Here is a 15,193-nt window from a genome sequence, read left to right on the forward strand (position 1 = left end):
TACAATAATCAAGTGTACAAAAAAAACCCTAGTTAGACTTACCGGTAACGGTATTTCTACGAGTCTTTCAGGACAGCACCTGGAGAGAGCGCAGCTCCACCCACTTTCCCAGGAAACACTGCAGATCACTTTAAAAGACCGGACACTTCCACCATGGCCTCAGTTGTTCATAGAGTACCTCCGCCATGCTGAAATTAAATAAGCAGAAAACTTAGCAATAACACCACATTTATCAAACACAATATAGGGTGGGTCATCGGCGCTGTCCTGAAAGACTCGTAGAAATACCGTTACCGGTAAGTCTAACTAGGGTTTTTCTCCCTTCGTCTTTCAGGACAGCACCTGGAGATGATAAGAGAGTACTTACTCTAGGGAGGGACCACCGCCTGCAGAACCTTTCTGCCAAACGCCTGGTCTGAAGCTGAGAGCAGGTCCAACCTGTAGTGGCGTGTGAAGGTGGTGAAGCTTGTCCACGTAGCCGCTTTACAGATTCGATTCGGAGAGGCTCCTGCTCTTTCCGCCCAGGAAGTTGCTACTGCCCGAGTAGAATGAGCGACAACCCCTGCGGGGGGTTCAACCCCGGATGCACTATAGGTCTCCCTAATAGCCATTCGTAGCCACCTAGCTATAGTATTTTTGGACGCACTATAGCCCTTCCGTGGTCCTGAGAACGCTATGAAAAGGGAGTTTGACTTCCTAAACTCACCTGTGATCTCTAGATAGTGTAATAGACACCTTCTAACATCTAGGGTATGGAAAGATTTCTCTGTAGCGTTTGCAGGTGAAGGACAAAAGGTGGGTAGAACTATTTCTTGCGTCCTATGGAAGGCTGTTGAGACCTTTGGAAGGAAGCCCGGGTCAGTTTTAAGAACAACCCGGTTCGGGAATATGCAACAGAAAGGCTCCACTATTGATAAGGCCTGTAGTTCGCTTACTCTTCTAGCAGATGTAATGGCCACTAAAAGGACCAACTTAAGTGACCACAACCTGAGAGTCGCTGCTGCTGGGGGTTCAAAAGGTTCCTTTGTCAATGCCCATAGAACCAAGGACAGGTCTCACTTAGGGAAGAACTTAAATGGCAAGGGCCTAGCTCTGGCCAGAGCTTTAAAAAATCTAATAATAAGCTGTTCCTGAGATAATCGTCTCTCAAGGAAAACCGATAAAGCAGCCACCTGTGTCTTTAGGGTACTGGCTGCCAACCCTAGTTCCATGCCCTCATGGAGAAATTCAAGAACTGAAAAAATCTCCTGGTGAGGAAATTCCTTTGACAGGCACCAGGAGTTAAACCGTTTCCATGTTTTAAAATAAATTGCCCTAGTAGTATCTTTTCTACTTCCTAGGAGGGTTGTGACTAACTTATCAGATAACCCTTTTCTCTTCAAAATTTGCTCCTCAGTAACCACCCGGTCAAATTGAGTTGCCCGATGTTCGGATGCTGAAGAGGTCCCTGGGTTAGGAGATCCTTTCGAAGCGGAAGAACCCAGTGGGGTCCCACCGCCATCCTCTGTATGGTAGCAAACCATGACCTTTTGGGCCAGAAGGGGGCCACTAGGATTAGACTCGTGGATTCCCCCTGCAATTTCTTTAGAACCAGAGGGATCAATTGAAAGGGGGGAAAAGCATAGCACAGGTGGAAATCCCACAGGTGTGCTAGGGCATCGAGTCCGCTTGCCTGATCTTGTCTGTTTAAAGAGAAGAAGGCCCTCACCTTGTTGTTGCTTCGTGACGCAAATAGGTCTATCTGAGGTAGGCCCCATCTCACAGTCAGCTCTTGAAAAACTTCGTGGTTCAGACTCCATTCTGATTCCCGAACTTTTTCCCTGCTCAGAAAATCTGCTACCACATTCAGGTCCCCTTTGAGGTGCACTGCTGATATGGACCTCAGGTTGCCCTCTGCCCATGACAGAATCTGGTTGGCCAAGGATAGCAGCACCTTGCTCCTTGTGCCCCCCTGCCTTGTTATATATGATACAGCTGTGGCGTTGTCGGAAAGGATCTGGACATGGAGTCCCTGAACCACTCTCTTGAAGGCCCATAGCCCGAGCAGAATGGCTCCGAGTTCCCTCCAGTTGGAGGACCTCCTGGACTCCCTGACTGTCCAGTTCCCCTGGGCCATCTGCCCTTCTAGGTGGGCACCCCACCCCCAGGAACTTGCATCTGTAGTCAGCCTCAGGTCTACCGGAAAACACCAAAGTAGACCTTTGTCCAGATTTGAGTGATCCCTCCACCACCAGAGCTTTCTCTGGACCTGAGGGGGCATCTTGAATTGTTTCTCCAGGGAGTCCCCATAGGACCAATTTGTCAGAATTGCCTGTTGGAGCTCCCTTGCATGCAAGCGTGCCCACTGTACCGCGGGAATGGATGATGTGAGGAGGCCCAATACAGACATGGCTGCCCTGACAGAGATAGGCAGGTTTGTCTGGGTCCTCTTCACAGCACTCTTGACCTTTTCTATCTTCTCTACTGGTAGAAAAATCCTTTCCTGCCTGGAGTCGATGGTGTACCCCAGGAATTTTATCGACTGGGATGCAATCATGCTTGATTTTTCCCTGTTTATTAGCCATCCGAGGCCCTCTAAGTGTCTTACTGTTCTCCCCAGATCCCTCTCCAATAGCGGTTTTATATTGGCAAAGATTAGGTCGTCCAAGTATGGAACGATTGATATACCTTCTACCCTGAGGGGGGCTAGAGCCTCTGCTACGATCTTGGTAAATATCCTTGGGGATGAGGACAGACCGAACGGGAGAGCTCTGAACTGGAGATGTATCACCGAGCCTCCCGTCCTGAGTGCAAACCTCAGATACTTCTGTGAAGCTATGGCCATGGGCATATGGAGATATGCATCTCTTAAGTCTATGGATGCCATAAAACAGTTTGGCATCAAAAGACTCTTTACCGAGAAGATTGTGTCCATCCTGAATCTTTTGTATTTGATTGATTTGTTTAAAACCTTCAGATTCAGGATCAGTCTGAATTTGCCCGATGGTTTTTTTTACAAGAAAAATGTGTGAGTAACAGCCCAATCCCCTCTCCTCGGGGGGAACATCCATGATCACTTTTTGCTGCATCAGTTCCCCCAGAATAGAGATCATGGCTACGGACTTCTCTGGGTCCTGAGGAGCCTGGGTTACGTAAAACCGTGCGGGAGGGGAGTGATCGAATTCCAGTCTGTAACCCCTTTCTATTATACTGAGGATAAACAGACTGTCCGTCACTGACTTCCACTGTGGAAGGAAGGCCTGTAACCTCCCTCCCACAGCTGGAAGACTGTCACTGGTTTTTTGGGTTCGGGGTAGGGGGACGGAATAACACTCCCGACTTGCCCCTTCCCCTCTGAGGCTTCCAGGGCCTCCTATATCCTGTCTCTTTGGTCTCAGAGGTTTTTCGAAAAGCACGAAAATTCTTTGTGCTCTGGGGAATCACCTTCTTTTTAGGAGGAAAACCCTTCTTTTTGTCAGCCGTTCTATCCAGAATGGCTTCGAGGTCAGGGCCGAATACCAAGTCTCCCTCGAACGGAAGACCACATAACTTGGCTTTTGAAGCAGTATCTCCTGCCCATGTCTTAACCCATAAGGCCCTACGGGCTGAGATTATAAGGGCTGAGGACCTGGCTGACATTTTAATTGACTCTGCCGAGGCATCCGCCATATACCCTACTGCCTTTAAGAGAACAGGCAAAGTATCGAGCAGGTCCTTTCTAGGTGTTCCTGCCTCAATATGATCTTTTAGCTGTTCTAGCCAGTGCTCTAAATTTCTGGCTACTACAGTTGAAGCCATTGCTGGCTTGAGGTTTGCTAATGTTGAGTCCCAGGCCTTCCTTAGCAAGGAATCAGCTCTTTTGTCCATGGGATCCTTGAGGATACCCATGTCCTCGAACGCAAGATCCGTATTCCTTGAGACCTGGGAAAAGGCTGCGTCGAGCTTAGGTTTCTTGTTCCACACCTGTGAGCTATCCTCCTCAAAGGGGAACCTGCGTTTGAGAGACCTAGAAAAGAAAGGAGGCCTCTCAGGGTCTCTCCATTCCTTCTTGACAGTTTCGGATAGAAACTTATGCACAGGGAAAACTCTGCGTTTCACCTCGCCCAAACCCTGAAACATCTTGTCATGTAGTGACAGTTGGGCCTTATCCTCTGTGATATTTAGAGTCGTGTGGATATTTTTCAGTAAGTCATCCACCTCCTCCAAGGATAACTTATACCGGGATGAAGAAGCTGAAGCCTCCTTTGCTTCCTCTGCCTCCTCCTCTGAAACAGAGGACATAGCGTGTTCCTCCTCCTCCTCCTCCGAGTCACTGCCCCCCCTGGGTGCAGGTGCTGATGAGTGAGAACGGGGCGCTGAGCTACCGCCCGCAGCTGGGCGTCTGTCTAAATAAGACCGGAAAGATTCAAAAGTGTCTGATAATTCTTTCCTGAAAGAACTTAGTAGCTCTCCCTGCTGAGACGCAGGGGTACTGGAGGCTGCTTCTTCGTTGACTAAGTCGCTTATGCAGGACCTGCATAGCACCTTAGTCCAAGAATCTCTTAGAACATTTCTACATGATGGGCACCTCCTCTTGCTAGGAGGGGACACATGCTTGGTCTTTTCTTTTGCTTTCTTAAATATACCAAGAAAAAAGATGCCAAACCTGAGTTACCAAACACAAAGTAGACACAGGAAGATATGCTGCCAAACAGATTTTAACTGATTTCACATTCTATTTGCTCTTCAGCCAGTGAATCCCCCCACAGACTCACTAAACAAACATTGAAAGCATTATTCCTACATAACATTTCTAGGAAAACAATGCTGCAGGCTTCCCCAATTCAGGAAGGGAGAAAAAACAAACAAGCTCTAACAGTAATGACAGAGACCGCTGCCTCTGCTTACCTGAGCCTGGCTGACAATTGTGGCTCCTGCTCCTGCCACCGCCGATTGATCCTCCTCCATCGTCAGTGAGGATCGAATGGCGTCTGGGCGCATTATCTGTTTGAATTCCGCGCCTCCCGGAAGTGATGTCAGCCGAGGAGACCGGCCCCCTCTCCCTGCGTTCCAGCGGCCGGAACCGGAAGCCGCGTCGCGCCGTCGAAAGTTCCGCCCCCGGCCGGAAATGACGCACTCGCCATCCGGACCCGGAAGGCATGAGCCTGACGAACGGCGCGAGATATGAATCTCGGCCGCGTACCAAACCCAGCCGCCGGTCTAAGGAAGGAGGAACCTCCACAGCCTGACCCCCTGGGTATGAAGGAGAGCGGGCACCGAAGCGACCCCCGCGTGTGAAGGGAGGAAGCTTGGCCAGGTCTGTACCAACCGCGCAACAGTGGCATGCCTCAAACCCTCCCCACCTGGAGAGAGCGCAGCACCCCTTGGTTCCCTGCAGCGCTTCCACCATGGCCGGAGGAAACACTACAACTGAGGCCATGGTGGAAGTGTCCGGTCTTTTAAAGTGATCTGCAGTGTTTCCTGGGAAAGTGGGTGGAGCTGCGCTCTCTCCAGGTGCTGTCCTGAAAGACGAAGGGAGAAAATATATATATAAAGTGCTCAAAAATTATATATAAGCAACAGTTCCTCATAAAAACGTAGTCATGAGCATACAGTGGTGAAGTGCACAGAATTTTTGTGAACAATCAGAAATATTATGAATAGAGTGCTCAAAAATTATATATAAGAAAACAGTTCTTCATCAAGATGTAGTAAAAAATAAAAAACCTACTGGTGGTTAAATACTACCAAAAGAAAGCTCTATTTGTGTGAAAATGACAAAAATTTTGTTGTGGTGCAGTGTTGCATGACCACACATTTGTCATTCAAAGTATTTAATAACCAGTTTATTTTATTGTTTACTATATATGGGAAAAACTGTTTTCCTTACTTTTTGTTATAAAGTATATAAAAATAAAAAAATGCCAGGACAGTACAAACCATCCCAACAATGACCCCTGTTTGGAAAGCAGACATCCCAATGTGATCTCATTTTTTGCCACAGCTTTTTGGAAATGAAGACTCGCGCATGCACAGTGGAAAGCACAGACCCGAAGAACGACGAACATTTGTTCCTCATTTGTTCCCTGCAAAGTAAAAGCATAATAGGCTAGTATGCATCGGAATGGGAGCCATTCAGTGTTACTTACCTGCAAACGAAGCCTGCGCTGTCCCCGCTGGTGGCTGCATCCATCTTTGCCCTCTTCCTTACGGGGCTGCAGACTCTGGCTGTGTGACTGGCCGGAGCTGCATGATGTCACTCCCGTGCATGCGCACCGGAGCCCCCAGTCATGGCACTTGCTTGGGAAGAAACAACATCATTGACACACTGCAGGGTAAATATCTGCTAAATGGCGCACCTTTAGGAGATATTTATAGTACCTATAGGTAAGCCTTATTCTAGGTTTGCCTATAGGTACAAGTTCTAAAAAGGGGTTTACAACCACTTTAACCACATGCCGACTGGGGCGTGCACATGGGAACATCCGTGACCGTCGGGTCATGGTAAACAGCCACTGATAACGGCCTTCTACAACGTGATTGCTCCGTCAAATGACAGAGCAATCACTTGTAAACAAACTGGCGTCATGTCATGACGCCGGTTCCTCCTTACCTTCTCTGTACCATTCGGTACAGTGTGAGAGGGAGAGGGGAGAGATCTTTTGCAGCACTGTGGGGACTACACATCCAGCCCACAGTGCTGCTCAGTGCCCATATTCTGGCAGTACTATGCAAAACAAAGCAATACTCTGCAATACTAAGCAATAAATACTAAACAATACTATGCAATACTATACAATACTATACAACACTTGCCTATACTCGCCAAAATACTCTACCAATACTCTGCAATAAATTTTAACAGAAACAAAGAAATTTTTATTTTTTTACAGAATTTTCAGTCTTTTTTAATTTATAGTGCAAAAAATAAAAAACCCAGCGATGATTAAATACCACCAAAAGAAAGCTCTATTTGTCTGAAAAAAAGGACAAACATTTCATGTGGGTACAGTGTTGCATGACTGAGTAATTGTCATTCAAAGTGTGAGAGCACCGAAAACTGAAAATTGGTCTGGTTAGGAAGGGGGTTTAACTGCTCAGTGGGTAAGTGGTTAAGCAGAGCAGACACAGACATAACCCGCTCTGTGGGTGGCCAGGAGTAAACATACTCTGCTATCTGTTTACATCTGACTAGCCACTGATCTGCCTTAGGCCCCTTTCACACTTGTACGACTTGTCCTACGACTTGGGACTGCAAAGTCGCATGACAAGTCGTTCCCCATTATTTCCAATGGCAACCATTCTATATTAGTACGACTTCAAGTCCTGCCGACTTCATAATAGTCCCTGCACTACTTTGGTCCAACTTTGATGTGAGTTCAGGTTCATAGACCTCAAATCTCCCTAAAATTGTGGCAAAAATCACACAACTTTGAAGTCGCAGTAGTGTGAAAGGGGCTTAAACAGAAAGGGATGAATCCCCTTCCGTTTGTTTTTAGCAGATTGGATTGGACCCAGAGGTAGGTGGGTGTAAATGGGCGCAAGTCTGTTTACACCCGCCTGTCCACAGGAATACATAGAACTTCCAATCAGATCCGCCTGAAAAACTGACAGATGGACCTGATCAGATCACCTATGTGAAAGGAGCCTAAATGAAATAGATGATGTCAGTATCCCAGGAGGAAGCACGAGTTGAATGAATGCAGGGGGGTGTGGCAAGCAGCAAAATCGAAAAAGAAAGGAAAATTAAAAAGAGGGTCTGCTTTATGTAGGTATAAACCTAGACTAAATGATATTTAAAGTGGTTGTAAAGGCTCAAGGTTATTTACCTGCATGCAATCTATGCATGTAGGCAGGGCTTGAGTCCTGCGGGAACGCATGGGAACGGCGTTCCCGTACTATTCCCACAGCGGGAACGCCGTTCCCATTAGCTGCCTGAGGGCTGAGGCTATGCAGCGCGTAGTTCGCCGCCGCTCCTCAGCCGCCGAGTGACTGGTTGCTAGGCAGGGGCCGCTCCGCATCTAGCAACCAGTCACATGACTTCGGCCGTGCACGTGGGCACGCCGTAAAAGATAATACGTGCGCACCTCAGCAGAGCATTTCTCACGCACATGCTTTTCCATGGTAAGCTCTCTGGCCCTGTCACACGGTTGAAAAAGTGCCCATTCACCTTAAGTGGTAGGACTATGGAGCTAATCCTGACAACACGCTGATGAAGGCTTTCAGTGGTGTACCGTGGTAATTATCAGACGCAGCTCAGAGAATGAAAACTTGTTCTTTGCCAGAACTAGACAAAGTAATGGATTTGCTGCTAGAAATGAATGCTTCCAGGGTATATTTCAGCTTTCCCTACACACCAATGCTTAGGCCTAATGATTGATTTACAGCCTCACTTGGGAAAGCATTGTCCTATCCTCCCACGTATTCAGAAGTATTGGGTATTTGTTGAGCTGCAGCACAGCAGTAGATCAACCTAACAGGAAGTGTGGGGATGGTAAACATAAAATTGGAACTGATGGAAAAACTTTTTACGAGTGGTGAAGGATGAAAACACCTGTCAGGTTTTTATTGCTGTCTTTGACCATGTCAGGGAGATTTACCTCCTCTGTTTTTCCTTTTTACCATTGTTGAAAAAGTGAAAGAAAACCCAGCATTTTTGGAGTGGTCACCAGAACAGAAGAAAGGGGAAATCTTTTTACTTTTGAGTGATTTCCTCTCATTTCCTGTTGTGGCTACTGAACAGGAAGAGAAGAAAAATTTCCCCAATGGGACACAGGTGGCAAAAAAACAAAATTCTACTTTAACTCCTAATTGGGTAGGTAGCCACAATGGGTGCTTCCAGTCAGGAAAGGGGGGGGGGGGTGAAAAAAAAAAATGAATGGGCAACTTATGCTGCCAAGGTTTTTCACAGCTCATAGTAGCAGACACTATCCTCCGTCTTCCAGTTCAGAAAGGCCCCTTTCACACTGCTGGATCCGTTTTTTCTCAGCAGTGGATCCCCTGCTGAGCTGAGCAGAGTGGCCAGATAATAGGTCTGTGTCTGCTCCACTTATGCATTGCTAATCACAGGCAGTGAGACATTTCCCGATCTCTGCAGCCACGCATCAGGACAATGTCTCACTGCCTGTGATCAGCGAGCGCTGTGCAGTGCCGACTTCCTGGCAGGCTCTGCACGTGCTATTTGCGAACACACCAGAAAAAAAAACAATTTTTTAAAATTTCGTTGCACATTATTGGGTATGCTTAGCAAAGTGAATTTTCACTTTGTTTTACCTCATTCTGAGAAAGTGAACTCTGTTCCTTTAAATCAGGGTCAGTCATTATTTATCCGGGATTGGTGGAATGAGGGGAAATTAATAGGAAAATACAAATGCTGAAAGATGAACAGAATGCTTTGTGTGGGGAGGTGCATTTTATCAAACGACCTTATTCCTCAACAGATTCCTGCTTTTAAGCACACATGTCTACTTTTCCTACTAAGTACAGGTTTGTATCACATTGGCCGCAGGGCTCGAGTCCTGCGGGAATGCATGGGAACGGCGTTCCCTTACTATTCCCCCAGCGGGAACGCCGTTCCCAGCGGGAACGCCATTCCCTATCAATACTCTGCAATACCCTATCAATACTCTGCAATACCCTGCAATACCCTATCAATACTCTGCAATACCCTGCCAATACTCTGCAATACCCTATCAATACTCTGCAATACCCTGCCAATACTCTGCAATACCCTATCAATACTCTGCAATACCCTGCCAATACTCATCAATACTCTGCAATACCCTGCCAATACTCATCAATACTCTGCAATACCCTATCAGTATCAATACTCTGCAATACTCTGCGAATGCTCTGCAATACTCTGCGAATACTCTGCAATACCCTATTAGTATCAATACTCTGCAATACCCTGCCAATACTCTGCAATACCCTGTCAATACTCTGCAATACCCTGTCAATACTCTGCAATACCCTGTCAATACTCTGCAATACCCTGTCAATACTCTGCAATACCCTGCCAATGCTCTGCAATACCCTGCCAATGCTCTGCAATACCCCGCCAATGCTCTGCAATACCCCGCCAATGCTCTGCAATACATACCCTGCCAATACTCTGCAATACCCTGCCAATACTCTGCCATACCCTGCCAATACTCTGCCATACCCTGCCAATACTCTGCAATACATACCCTATCAATACTCTGCAATACCCTGCCAATACTCTGCAATAAATACCCTATCAATACTCTGCAATACCCTGCCAATACTCTGCAATACATACCCTGCCAATACTCTGCAATACCCTGCCAATACTCTGCAATACCCTATCAATACTCTGCAATACCCTGCCAATACATACCCTGCCAATACTCTGCAATACCCTGCCAATACTCTGCAATACCCTGCCAATAGTTGCAATACCCTGCCAATAGTTGCAATACCCTGCCAATACTTTGCAATACCCTGCCAATACTTTGCAATACCCTGCCAATACTCTGCAATAACCTATCAATACTCTGCAATACTGTGCCAATACTCTGCAATACCCTGCCGATGCTCTGCAATACTCTGCCAATACATACCCTGCCAATACTCTGCAATACTCTGCCAATACTCTTCAATACATACCCTGCCAATACTCTTCAATATTCTGCCAATACTTATTCCTGTTTGTGGGATATTTTCTAATGGGCTGTGTAACAGAATTTGGAACAGGGTGTATTTGTGGTAGAAATTCCCTGCGAGGGAAAGATTATCACCCATTGTGTTGATTGTTTTGTTTGACACGTTATTTTGTTTTTGTAAACTGGCACTTTACAATAAATGTTGTACTGTATTTTCTGTGAAGTATATATGCATATGAGCGTACCTTTTTTTTTTTTTTTTTTTTTTGGTGGGGGAATGGATCTTGGGTGGGAGTTCCCACACTTTTTTTCCCAGGACTTGACCCCTGCATGTAGGAAACAAAACTTCTCTGTGCATTAGAATACTTAGCTGAGCCCCATCGCGATCCAGTGACGTGCACGACAGCCTTGACCCTCCAGGGACTCTCACTCCTCATTGGCTGAGCCACTGGCTCCTACTGCTGTCAATCACAGCCAGTGAGCTAATGAGGAGAGAGAGGGGGCGGAGCACAGAGCATGTAAGTATGACAGGTTTTTTTCTTTTTTAAAACAGTAATACCGCGTACACATGATCAGATTTTCCGACAACAAAACCGTGTAATTTTGTTTGAAGGATGTTGGCTCCAACTTGTCTTGCATACACACGGTCACACAAATGTTGGCCAAAAATTCTGAATGTGAGAACGTGATGAGACGTACAAGTCGTACGACGAGCCGAGAAAAAAAGAAGGTTAAATAGCCAGCTCCTTCTGCTTCATTTAGAGCATGCGTGAACTTTTGTGCGACTGACTTGTGTACACACGATCTGACTTTCCGATAACAAATTTTGTTGCCAGAAAGTTTGAGAACCTGCTCTCAGACATTTGTTGCCGGAAACTCCGACAGCAAATGTTCGATGGAGTATACACACGGTCGGACTTTCCGACAACAAGCTCACACTGAATATTTCCTTTCGGAAAGTCCGACTGTTTGTATGCGGCATGAGTCTTTCAAGAAGTAGTAAACCACCGAAAAAAATATGAAAAAAAAACCCTGCAAGGCAATTGCATAATGTGCTAGTATACATGGCATACTAGCACATTATGAAATACTTATGTAGCACCGGTACTCCTAACAGGTACGCACTATGTATTTAAATTTAGTTTTTGCTCAAAACTATAGTAAGTTTTGGGGTTAATTGTGCTAAATTGTACTTTGGCATCAGTTTGGCTGGGCTTTGTAGAAGTTCTGCCTGGTCATAGGTGGGGTTATACACCTGTGGGAGGCTTTAGAACGCAGTCTGGTTGGACGCATTGTGTACCAATATTCATCTCGGAGCCAATCAGTGGGCGCGTTTGTCTCACTGTGTAATCCGGGAGAGGGTGCTTAAGGTGCCAAAGTCACGTGGTTCTGGGTTCCGGTCCAGAATTTGTCTCCGTGGTCCTAGTCCTCCTGACCCGCTCCAATGGGCCCTCATGGCCTGGGGTGCAGATCCATCCATTTCCGAGCCTCAGAACTGGCTAGTTCGAGGAGCAGTAACTGGAAGGAGGATTCTAAGGTGTTCTGGTGCTGTCTCAGGTTTGTAGAGGCCCAGCAACTCTACACAGGACCAGGAGAGGACTCTTCAGTAAGAGAGCCACGCACAAGGCTGGCTGCTCGGTAAGAGCCTGGCAGCTGAGCTGCCATGGACATTGACTGAATCCACAATTCTTATGCCATGTACACACGATCGAAAGACAAAAGTGACTTTTTAAGAAACTTTATAAATTTTTGTGAAAAACTCAATAGTGGGGAACTATATATTGTGAATCTAAATGATGTGAAATCGTTTAGTGCAAGATACAATCAAGGATCAATCTTCAAAAACTTTCAAAAAATCAATCCTCAAATAAGAAACATTAATCTGTAACTCAAATGTCCAATAAATTTGAAAAACCAAACATCATAAAGTCAAAAAAAATGTGTATAATGGTGCAACATAGTGTAAAAAATCCAATGTGACTGTACAACAAAAATGTAGTCGATCCTGTTTTTTCAAACAAAAATAGTGCTTGATCACGTGGACCCTTCAACTCTGAATGGAGGCTTACCAGATCACCGGTCGGTATGCGTGGATATGGACACACAATCGCTACGATGCAGAAAGCCGGAACCGGGCCACCTCTTCGGATATCTCGTAATCCTCGAATTGGGTCGAAACCTCTCGTGAACCGATCTGCGCGGATGCGAGCATGTAGGAGTTTCGGTGCAGGAAGCGGGAAGACGACCAACTATCTCGAGTGTTTCGTAATCACCAGATCAGCTCCGATCCTCTCGCAAGCCTCGAAGCAAATCACCTAGGTTGGAGTCCATGGCGCAGAGATGTAGGCTCAACCTTGCAAATAGACACAGCCCGCGGTAACAAAGAGATAAGCTGCCTGGGCTGTGAATCTGTGCACAGGGGCTTGACAGGAATTTGCCAAAGGATTGTCCAGGTAAAGCCTTAGTCGGGGATCCCAGATGTCAGAATAAACGATAATCAAGCCAGGATCAGAAGCCCTAGTGGGTCTTGGAACACTGTAACTTGAACACAGAAACACAGGAACACTTAGGCAAAACAAGAGACACAGGAACACAGGAACCCTTGGCAATGATAGAGACAAGAAACAGTGTACTGACCGGTACTGTCTGCTTTTTTGCCTCCTCCTCCCTCCGCTGACACATTTGGCATCTTATTTTTTTTTTGGGGGGGGGGGGGGGTTATCTGGTTTTGACAGGTACCTACCTCCAGCTGACTTTGCCATGGCCATCTGGAAGTTGGGCCCCCTCTTCCTTCCCCTGTTGCTGGGCCATTCACAAAGCTTTGTGCATGCGCAGCGGGGAACTGGCTGTGAATTTGCAAGATTTCACTGCCAGTTTCCCTTAGCCAAGATGGTGGCAGCAGCACCTGAAGACACCGCTGGATTCATGGACAGGTGAGTGTCCTAATATTAACCACTTAAGGACCGCACCACGTACATGTACTGTGGCAGGGCAACCCTTAAGAGCAAAATCACGTACCTGATTGGACACAGCAGGAGACAATCTGCGGATCCAGTGGCCGTGATGACCGCCGGCCACCCGTGATCATTCGCTGGAGAGGCAGAACGATAGTCTGCCTATGTAAACAAGGCAGGCCGTCGTTCTGTCAGAGAGGAAGAAAGAGATCTTGTGGTCCTGCTAATCAGGAACACAGATCTCTCTCTTGCTTCAGTCAGTCCATCCCCCACACAGTTAGAAAGCACTCTCTAGGAGCACACTTAACCCTTTGATCGCCCCTGATGTTAACCCCTTCCCTGCCAGTGCCATTTATACAGTGCCAGTGCATATTTTTTAGCACTGATCACGGTATTGGTGTCACTGGTCCCCAAAAAGTGTCACTTAGTGTCAGATTTGTCCGCTGCAATGTCGCAATCACACTAAAAATCGCTGATCGCAGCCATTACTAGAAAAAACAAGAAAAAAATAATTATAAGTCCATAAATCTATTCCATAGTTTGTAGACGTGATAACTTTTGTGCAAACCAATCAATATGCGCTTTTTGGAATTTTTTTTTTTACCAAAAAAAACATGTAGCAGAATACATTTTGGCCTAAACTGATGAAAAAATTATATTTTTTAAATTTTATTTACTTTTATATCAGAAAGTAAAAAATATATATTTAAAAAAAAAAAAAACGCAGAGGCCATCAAATACCACCAAAAGAAAGCTCTATTTGTGGGAAAAAAGACATCCATTTTATTTGGGCACAGTGTCGTACGAAAAACGCAATTGTCAGTCAAAGCAACGCAGTGCCGTATCGAAAAAAATGGCCTGGTCAGGAAGGGGGTAAAACCTTCCGGGACTGAAGTGGTTAAAAGTCAGCAGCTACAGTATTTTTTCTAAAGGAGCCTGGAGCTCCTCTTTAAAGTCCACCTGCTGAGAGGTCGCACATACATCTGTGCTGAGAGCGCACGCCCTGCACAGTCACCATCAGGGACCAGAAAGCTGCCACTTAGGGATGAGCTCCGGCGTGTTCGCACACTCCACGTGCAGAGCCCGCCAGGAAGTCGGCGCAGCGCTGCGCTAATCACAGGCAGTGAGACACTGCCCGATCTCTGCAGCCGCGCATCGGGGTAATGTCTCAGGGCTTGTGATTTGCGCAGCGATGCACCGACTTCCTGGCGGGCTTTGCACGTGGAGTGTAGAACACGCCGGTGTTCTGGCGTATAGAGTCCGGGCATCAAACAGTGTCATCTCTGTACTGCGCATGCGCAGTACGGAGCAGACGAAGCTTCGGAAATTCTCCGAAGCTGAACGGCGCCTGCGCCGTGAGTGGAGGTGGTAGCCCCACCATCCAAGCGGACATAGGGTTGTGAATTTTAGAGGGCCCCTCGCGGGCGAGCTTCGCTCGCCACGCTTCGGGCTCGGCTCTTTTTTATTCTAACTCTATGTCCACTTGGATAGTGGGGATATAACCTGGACTCACGGCGCAGGCGCCGTTCATCCTTGGCAATTTTCGGGATCTGTGTTCCTGTGTACTGCGCATGCGCAGTACGCAGGGGACACTATCTGATGGAGGACGCTATTTGACAAGACACCAGAGCTCATCCTTACTGCCACTGCATACTT

The sequence above is a fragment of the Lithobates pipiens genome, unplaced genomic scaffold (assembly GCF_037356315.1).
Source record: "Lithobates pipiens isolate NorthernLeopardFrog02 unplaced genomic scaffold, aLitPip1_a1.2 Scaffold_1, whole genome shotgun sequence".
Lineage (NCBI taxonomy): Eukaryota > Metazoa > Chordata > Amphibia > Anura > Ranidae > Lithobates > Lithobates pipiens.